Here is a 9,993-nt window from a genome sequence, read left to right on the forward strand (position 1 = left end):
GGGATGGAATATGAGTATAAAAATGAAAATTAAAAAAAGATTTAAAAAAAGGAATTGATAAGAAGTTGGTTGAAAAAAGAAAGAAGAAAAATTGGAAAAAAAGAGAGAGAGAAACAGAGAGATAGAGACTGTGATCAGGCAGGTGAATAAAACAGAGCTATACACTAGATTTTATTTTTGGTCTGTTAGAAGAAACTGCATTCCAAAATTTTAAAGAAAGAAAAATATATATATATACACATACAAAATAATGTTAAATACAATGAAGGGATAGAATATGACTGTAAAATGAAAATTTAAGAAGATTTAAAAAAGGAATTGATAAGATGTTGGCTGAAAAGGAAAGTATAATTAAAAAAAGAATGAAGAAAGAAAATTTAAGAAAGTAATGTTGAAAGACTAAGGAATCATGGGGGGAAAGCCATGAATTCTATGTGCTGTATTCCCATACTGCTGGAATTTTGCAGTTCTCATTGATTGGTAAACTTGGTCTTGATTGGATGTTCTCACTGATCTTCTGAGGGAGGGTCTGTCTGTTGCTTTGATTGTATTTGCCTAAGGCGGAATTGCACCACCCTTGCCAGGGGCCAGGTTAAGTAACCTGCTCTGATTTGCTCTCTGTAGCTTTTGTTCCCAGAAAGCTTTCCACACAGCTTTAGAGGATGAGAACGAAGATGGCAGCCTCCCAATCTCCGGCCCCAGAGCTCGGGTCCTACTCCTCAGTGCACCCTTAGAGAAAAGCAGTCAATCATTCCTGTCCCTCTGCTCTCTGGCTGCACTATGTGGCTGCACTCTGTACTCTCCAGCCTGTCTGTGTCCAGGTGTTTCTATCTTAGGCACATGGTCCCATTTAGAGTCTCCAAACCCAGCAGATTCCTGCAGCACACTTTCTTGCCTTTCCTCCTGGGGGAGGAAGGGGAGTCTCCCCAGATACGCTGCTTGTTGGGCACTTGCTCAGAAAGCAGGGCCCCAACTGTGCCACGTATCCCGGTTTCTGGTAACCCCAAGTTGAACATCCCCTCCTCAGCTCCGTCTCTGCAGTCAGCTTCCCCACTCAGATACCTGGGAGCTCTGCCACACTCAGGCGCCCCTGGTCTTCCTGTGACCCCAAAGGTCCTCAGAGCACACTGTCCCAGCGACGGTTCCACCCCCTGCTTAGCTGCCAGAGCGATATCCCTCAGTGGAGCAGACTTCCTTAAAGGATTGTGTGCTCCACTGCTCTATCGCTTGGCAGGAGCCGGCTGACAGAGACTCCCTCCCCCCACCATCTATCTTCCCATATATTACCTTGGATTCACTTCTCTGCACATCCTGCCTTCCAGAAAGTCACTTTTCTGTTCATAGAGTTGCTGCTTTTCTTTTCTTCGATCTCCTTTTGAGTTCTCAGGTGTTCAGAATGGTTTGATAACTATCTAGCTGAATTCCTGGGACCAGAGGAAATTTAGGACTCTGACTCCTCCGCCATCTTGGATTCTCCCCATCTTTCTTTTTTTATTTTAAAGAATTTTTTTTTTTTAATTTGACAGAGAGAGTGAGATCACAAGTAGGCAGAGAGGCAGACAGAGAGAGAGAGGGAATCAGGCTCCCTGCTGAGCAGAGAGTCCGATGTGGGGCTCAATCCCAGAACCCTGAGACCATGACCCGAGCTGAAAGCAGAGGCTTAACCCTATGAGCCACCCAGGCACCCCTCTCCCCATCTTTCTTTATTGGAAGAGCAATACTGTATTACTCATCTCACTCTAACCAGGGCCAGCTTTGAACTCTAGATTGCTATGACCATGAGGGTCTAGAAATTGTGTGGCAAAGCAAAGACAGCTCACTTCCTGAGGATTCCTGCCTCCAGCTGTTTAAAGCAACAACTTTCTCTCCCTCCTCCCTGGGTATAGTTCTCAGAGTTGTGATCACAGCTTATATACACACACTTTCCCTTGATGTTAGTTCATCAAACATATACACATATCAATTTGATGTTTTTTTTATGTCGTTTTCTCATCATGAGTCTTATCTTTAAAAACTGTATGATTCCATCTTGTAGAGATGACATAATTAACAATAGTTTCTCTAGTTTTGAACATTTAAGACACTCTTACTATTTTTGTTGGGGGAATATTTGTCACAAAATACTTTTAAATAACTAAATCTCTCTCTTTGTCAAATTACTTTCTATATGTAAACTCCTGGGAATATGCAGAATGGGGAATGACTAGTTTATGTTTTCATTACCCTTGATATAACCCTAGTTTGTTTCTTTGACTTGGGGAAAAACTGTTTTAAAATGTTTTAAGATAAAGCTCTTAAAGTTCTTTTTCTTTCAAATTATTTTCCTAAAAGTAAACCCCCCAAATGTGCAGAATAGGAGGAGAAGAGGAATTTACTCTCTTTATTTTTATTGCCCTTAATATATATTATCACATTTTATACAATATGACTCTAGTAACATTAACTGATTTCAAGATTTACTATAAAGTTACAGTAACAAAGACAATGTGGCATTGGTTTAAAGAGACAATCAATGAACAGAATAGAGTCCAGACTTCTACATATACGGACTATTGATTTTTTACAAAAGTGCAAGAACAATTCACTGGAAAAAGGGTAGTCATTTCAACAAACGTTGCTAGGACAACCTTGAATATCTTCATGAAAAAAATGAACTTCAAATCATATACAAAAATTAACTCCAAATGTATCATAGATCAAGATGCAAAACCTTTAGTTATCAAACTTCTAGAGGAAAACTTTTAACCCTGGAGTTGGGCAAAGATTTCTTAGAAATGACACCAAAAGTGCAGCCATAAGAGAACAAATAGGTAAATGTGGACTTCATCAAAGTCTAAAATCTCTGCTCTTAGTAAGAGATAGTTAGGAGAGGGAAAATGTAAGTCACAGATTAGGAGGAAATGCCCTTCTAAAAAGATTTTTATTTATTTATTATTTAATTTATTTTTTAAAAGTAAGCTCTACTCCCAGCATGAGGCCTGAACTCACTACCCTGAGATCAAGAGTTGCATACTCGACCAACTGAGGCACCCAGGCACCCCTAGGAGGAAATACTTTTAAATCAAATATCTGATAAGGGACTTGTGCCCAGAATATATAAAGAACTCTCAAAACTTGAGCCCAGAAATAAACCCACAATTATACGGTCAATTAATCTTCAAAAAGGCAAGAATATGCAATGGAAAAAAGTTTCTTCAACAAATACTGTTGGGAAAACTGGACAGCTACCTGCAAAAGAATGAAACTGGACCACTTTCTTGTACCATACACAAAAATAGACTCAAAATGGATTAAGGACCTAAGTGTGAGACCTGAAACCATAGAAATCCTAGAAGAAAACACAGCAGTAATTTTTTTTTTACATTGGCTGTAGCAACATTTTTCTAGATATGTCTCTTGAGGCAAGGGAAATAAAAGCAAAAATAAACTATTGGGTTAAATATACTACATCAAAATAGAAATCTTCTGCACAGGAAAGAAAGCAATCAACAAAACTAAAAGACAAGCTATGGAATAGAAGAAGAAGATATTTGCAGATGACATATCCAATGAAAGTTAGTATCCAAAATATATAACGAACACCAAACCCCACAAATAATCCAATTAAAAATGGGCAGAGGACATGAGTAGACATTTCTCCAAAACAAACAGATGGCCAATAGACACACGAAGAAATGCTCAACATCACTAAGCATCAGGGAAATGCAAATCAAAACCACAATGAGATATCATGTCACACTTGTCAGAATGGCTAAATTCAAAACCATAAAAATGTTGGCAAGGATGTGGAGAAAAGTAACCCTCTCTCACTGTTAATGGGAATGCAAACTAATGCAGCCACTATGGAATGCAGTATGGAAGGTCCTCCAGTAATTAAAAAAGAACTACCATACGGTCCAGTAAATCCACTACTGGGTATTTACTGAAAGAATATGAAAACACTAATTCAAAAAGATAGATGCAGCCTTATGTTTATTACAGCATTATGTATAGTGTCCAAATTATGGAAGCAACCCAAGTGTCCACTGATAGATGGGTAAAGAAGAAGTGGTATATATGTGTACACACACACACACACACAGGAATATTACTCAGCCATAAAAAAGAATGAAATCTTGTCATTTGCAAGAACATGGATGGTTCTAGGTAGTATAATGCTAAGTGAAGTAAGTCAGTCAGAGAAAGACAAATACCATATGACTTCACTCAAAAATGGAATTTAAGAAACAAAACAAATGAACAAAGAAAAAAAGAGACAATCAAAAAAGAGACTCTTAACCATAGAGAACAAACTGATGGTTACCAGAAGAGAGGTGGGTGGGGGGATGGGTGAAATAGGTGAAGGGACCAAAGGAAACTCTGAGGGTTCATTATCTTGGTCGTAGTTTTGATTTCACAGGTATAGCTATATGATAAAACTTACCAAACTATTCCTTTACATTAAGTTATTTCTTTAAATGGATGGAATGCTTTCTTTATATTTTTGTACTATCTCCTAATAAAAATAAGTATTCTATGTATTTAAACATTACTAATTATTTCTCATATGTTTAAGAAATAGCATCAATTAGGACAACAAATTTCTCTCTTAGTTTCAATATTTTTGGAAATTTACATCTCTGGAAAATTTAAACTTTTTTTTAAAAAGATTTTATTTATTTATTTGACAGACGGAGATCACAAGCAGGCAGAGAGGCAGGCAGAGAGAGAGGCTGAGCAGAGAGTCCGATGCGGGGCTCGATCCCAGGACCCTGAGATCATGACCCAAGCCGAAGGCAGTGGCTTAACCCACTGAGCCACCCAGGCGCCCTGAAAATTTAAACATTTATGTCTGTATAGATGGATGGATGGATGGATTTGGATCTCTGCTGGTGCAAAGCCCAAAGTGGCCCTTGAGCTCATGACCTGAGATCAAGACCTGGGCTGAGATCCAAATTTGGCTGCTTAACTCAACTGAACCATGCTAGTGCCCTGAACAGTTTAAACTTCTAGTAGTTAGTCTTTCAAAGCCTGGATCTGAACCCTGGCACTGCTACTCATTAGCTCTCATGTTGAGCAAGTCATTTATCTTTTGTGTGACTCAATTCTGCCCTTGGTATAAAGAGGTAGTTAGGTCTACCTCTTAGGACTAGTTTGAGGATCAAAGAATAATATATATGAATGTTCTTTACACCCTATTAATGGCAAATCATGTGTAAGAGTTTTGTAAGTTTCATTGCTGGATGACCTAGTTCACACCTTAGGCCTTGAGAGATTATATCAGAATGAAGATAATTCCTTTTTCATTTTCTAATGGCGGGGGGAGGGAGTTGCAGAGAAGTTGGGGTAGGATGCTACAATGAGGTGAGATTTTGAGGCTGGTGACACTGACCACACTCATAAACTCGTGGTTTACAGTTTTAAAAATGTGTTTAGGGGTGCCTGGGTGGCTCAGTTGGTTAAGTGTTTGCCTTCGGCTCAGGTCATGATATTTGGGTCCTGGGATTGAGCCCCACATTAGGCTCCCTGCTCAGCAGGAAGTCTACTTCTCCTTCTCCCTCTGCTTGCCACACCCCCTGCTGTGCTCTATCAAATAAATAAATAGAATCTTTAAAAAAATATGTTTAATTTACTGTTCTGCGAAAGCCCAAGGTGTGAGAATCAATGACCTAGATTTTAGGATACAAAGAATGCAAAGAACAGGAGGACAAAGTCAGGCCTACGTGCACGCACGCACACCCAAGTGTCAAAGTCTAAGAAGGAAGTGCCCCAGTGGAAAGAATGGGTCTTAGTAATGGTCTCATTTCTTCCCCTCTGAGTTCATCTTGAATGTGACAAGGAGGGCAAAGTCAGAACTCATAAAATTTCTTTCACCCTTTTGGCCGCAGATAGTTTTTCTGAATCCTGCACCATGCACCTGGAGTTGGGGCTGTGACAGTCTGTCCCTGTTTGGGGATTTGAACTAGCCCTTGACCCAGAAGAGCCACTTCTGTTCAATCTAGACACTGGGCCAGATGCTGAAAACTTGGATCCTTCTACCCAAACCAAACAGAAGATTCCAAATGGAGGCTTTAGATGGGGCATCATAAGGATGTGAGAGGATCCTGGGGGGAGAAATAATGAAGGTCCTTGGAAGGGTATGGGAAATGACTGTCGCGCCCAACAGCAGGGAGAGGTATTTGTTGTTGTTGTTTTAATTTCTTTTCAGCATAACAGTACTCATTGTTTTTGCACCACACCCAGTGCTCCATGCAATATGTGCCCTCCTTAATACCCATCACCTGGCTCCCCCAACCTTCCACCCCCTGCCCCTTCAAAACCCTCAGGTTGCTTTTCAGAGTCCATAGTTTCTCATGGTTCACCTCCCCTTCCAATTTCCCTCAACTCCCTTCTCCTCTCCATCTCCCCATGTCCTCCATGTTATTTGTTATGCTCCACAAATAAGTGAAACCATATGATAATTGACTCTCTCTGCTTGGCTTATTTCACTCAGCATAATCTCTTCTGGCCCCGTCCATGTTGCTACGAAAGTTGGGTATTCATCCTTTCTGATGGAGGCATAATATTCCATAGTGTATATGGACCACATCTTCCTTATCCATTCGTCTGTTGAAGGGCATCTTGGTTCTTTCCACAGTTTAGCGACCGTGGCCATTGCTGCTATAAACATTGGGGTACAGATGGCCCTTCTTTTCACTACATCTGTATCTTTGGGGTAATACCCAGGAGAGCAATTGCAGGGTCATAGGGAAGCTGGGAGAGGTGTTTTGATTTTAATGCAGCCCCTGGTAACTTAGTTGCCCCAGAAAGAAAAGCCAAGACAAGGACATGGGTGCAGGTGGCTTCCTGGGGAAAAGGGCAGGCCTAGGGAGTCTGGCCAAGGAAGGAAGGCAAGCCAAGCCGGTTGTGTGGGTCCCCATTGTGGACAACTGGGCTTCGATGCCAATGGTAACAACTTCTGAGAATATACCTCAAACCGACCATCTGAGGGTTGAAGGGGAGAAGCATTTGTAAGTCTTCCTCCATTGAGTTCCACCCAGCATTGGCAGAGGGCTGCCCCAAGGGGTTGCAACAGCCTTGCCCCTCTGTGTTGCACATGAGCTAGTGCTGAGCCCGCTCCTGTAGGCACCCCCACCCACCTCATCAGAGGATCCCTGTGGGGTCCGGGAAGAGGCATGGCCAGGCAGGCCAAAGCCTGTGTGAAATTGTGCCCCCAAACAAGGTCGGGATGGAAGGTATGAGCAAGAGGGTGTAAGGCTGTCCATACAAGGGCCCAACACTTAGCCCATTACTGAACAAACTTACGTTCCACAAAATCAAGCAGTACAAATAAAAGAGCTGTGGGGAAAATAGGGTTAGAGGCTGATCACTCCTGATCAACACACGTCTGTAAGTGGAAAGCTACTGCAAATGGTAGTATGCCCATCAGGGGCGAACTTGGATTGCCCGGGCATCTCCGTGTGGCTGGAGCCATCACAGTGGATATTTCAAATGGGCAGCATGACGGGGTGGGAAAATGCTGGAGGAGCTTTACTTAGGGCTGGCCTGGCAGGTGTGGGAGAGTACAGAGGGCAGTGGGCTCTGAGTGCTGCTCAGTGGGCCCAGGAGACGGTGCCTGGAGCCAGAGAAAAGGGCTCTGGGTGTGAGAGCTCATTTTAAATTCCCCTAACCTATAGCTGAAAGGGCTTGTGCCATCAGTGCAGCAGCTGGACTGAGGCTTCCTGCTTTCCTGATGATGCTTATGATTTTCCTCCGGCAATGAGTGACTCCCTTACAGAAATGCACTTTCTAGCGGAATGAGAGTGTTTCAGGTCTCGCTGTATGGCCAACTGTGGTGCATCCTGGCCAAATATTGGCCTGTTGCAGGGCACCTGTCGGGGTCGGGGCATTTTATGTCTTATGTCATCTAATCCTCCTCAGACCCTGTGCACTCCGTGCCGTTGGCCATGAGGTCAGGTGGGAAGAGGGCTTAGGGAGCTGCGAGATCTGCAGAGCAGTGGAGTAAGACTAGGAATGGTGGAATAGCAATTCTTATAGTCCTAACTATCTTCTATTATCTACTTCTTCCTTTTTAAGATTTTATTTATTTATTGGTTAGAAAGAGAGAGAGAGAACACATAAGTGGGGAACAGGGGGTGAAGCGGACAGAAGGAGAAGCAGGTTCCTCGCTGAGTAGGAAGCCAGATTCGGGGCTTGATCCCAGGACTCTGGAATCATGACCTGAGCCAAAGGCAGACGTCCCATGACTGAGCCTACCCAGGCATCCCTCTTCTACTACCTTCCAACGTAAATCAATGAACAATAAGGGAACAACTGGACTGCTAGAACATAGTTAAATTTACAAACATACAAATGTACAATATAAGCAAATATACAAAATATATATAGAAAGAAGAGATTAGGGACCTTTGGCTCAGATCATGATTGCAAGGTTCTGGGATCGAACCCCTCATTAGGCTCCTTGCACAGTGGAGAGCCTGCTTCTCCCTCTCCTTCTGCTGCTCTCTCTGCTTGTTCTCTCTCTCGCTCTCAAATAAATAGAAAATGTATATTTTTTTTAAAAAAAGAAGAGATTAAAGAAAATCATTGTAGCAGATCATTGTAGTGATCAAGCAAGGATCAACACCTGCGCTCTCTGAAGTGTGTGAGTAAGACCATCGGGAAGTCAGTCACCTCTCTTCCTTGGTGCTGCCTGCAGAACTGGCAGCCGTTCCCCCTTGGCATCATGGCCGCCCTTGAACCCCTGGTGAAGCTCAAGATTGTTAAAAAGAGGACCAAGAAGTTCATCTGGTACCCATCAGACCAATAGGTCAAAATTAAGCACAATGGTTGGAAATCCAGGGACATTGACCATAGGGTCCATAGAAGATTCAAGGGCCAGTTCTTGATGCTCAGCACTGGTTATGAGAGCAACAAAGCAACAAGAAAACAAAGCACGTGCTACCCTGTGGCTTCTGGAAGTTCCTAGTCCACGGGTTCCTAGTCCATGGGTGTCGAGGAGCTTGATGGTCTGCGGACGTGCAAAAAATCTTCCTGTGCAGAGATTGCTCACAATGTTGTCTCCAACAACCACAAAGCCAGTGTGCAAAGAGCAGCCCAGCCCTGAGTCGCCCAGCCCAATCCCAGGCTGCACAGTGAAGAAAACGAATAGACAGACTGCTTCTGTGCACATCGTACTTGTGTCAGTAAAACCATACAATGACCAAAAAAAGAAAAAGAAGTCAATCACAAGAGCACAGACAGTATACAGAAGAGAAAATCCAAATTGTAAGTAAGTGGCAAAATTTCAACCATCCCAGTAATCAAGGACATGAATTGGGAATAAAAACAAAGTGCAGTTTGCATCCCTAAACGTGGAAATTCTTTGGAAACACAAAACCCAACAGAAATGAGACTGGAGAAATAGTCATTCCTGGTGGCACTGAGAATTTGTAGAATTGTGTGAAATGTAACAATATATATCAAGGGTGATAAAAATGTAAGCTCCTCTTTCTCTATTTTGCATATTCCCAGGGATTTACTTTCAGAAAATAAATTGATAGGGGGTACCTGTCTGGCTCAATCAGTACAACACGTAAGTAACTCTTGACCTCAGAGTTAAAAAAAATAAAAAAATTCAAACTGTTAGAAAATGATTTGACAGAGAGATACTTAAAAGTATCTTATAACCAATTTCCCCAGTTAAAAAAAGAGGTGGAAATGTTTTAAGTGTTCAAAGCTAGAGAAATGATTGTCAGTAATGTTATCTCTATATGATGGAATTATACAGTTTTTTTTTAAGATAAGACGATGAGAAAAAGATTTACAAAACATCAAATTGATGTGTGTACGTTTGATGAACGAACATCAAAGGAAAGTAGAACACAAATTAGTGAGTGCATAAGCCGTGATCACAGATCTGAGAATTAGGCCCAGGGAGGAGGGAGGGAAAGTTGTTGCTTTAAAAAGCTGGAGGCAGGGTGCCTGGATGGCTCAGTTGTTGGGCGTCTGACTTTGGTTCGGTCATGATCCCAG

The 9,993-nt window shown here is 42.0% G+C and overlaps 1 long non-coding RNA gene across 1 annotated transcript in view; it reads left to right on the forward strand.

Moving 5' to 3' along the window:
* LOC131830285 (uncharacterized) overlaps window positions 1-6,474 on the forward strand; it is a 28,074-nt gene extending 21,600 nt beyond the window's left edge. The window contains exon 4 of the long non-coding RNA XR_009353099.1: window positions 5,868-6,474. This is a non-coding gene — a long non-coding RNA (uncharacterized LOC131830285). The remainder of the gene's footprint in view (window positions 1-5,867) is intronic.
* Window positions 6,475-9,993: the final 3,519 nt, after the last annotated feature.

The sequence above is a fragment of the Mustela lutreola genome, chromosome 4 (genome assembly GCF_030435805.1).
Source record: "Mustela lutreola isolate mMusLut2 chromosome 4, mMusLut2.pri, whole genome shotgun sequence".
Classification (NCBI taxonomy): domain Eukaryota; kingdom Metazoa; phylum Chordata; class Mammalia; order Carnivora; family Mustelidae; genus Mustela; species Mustela lutreola.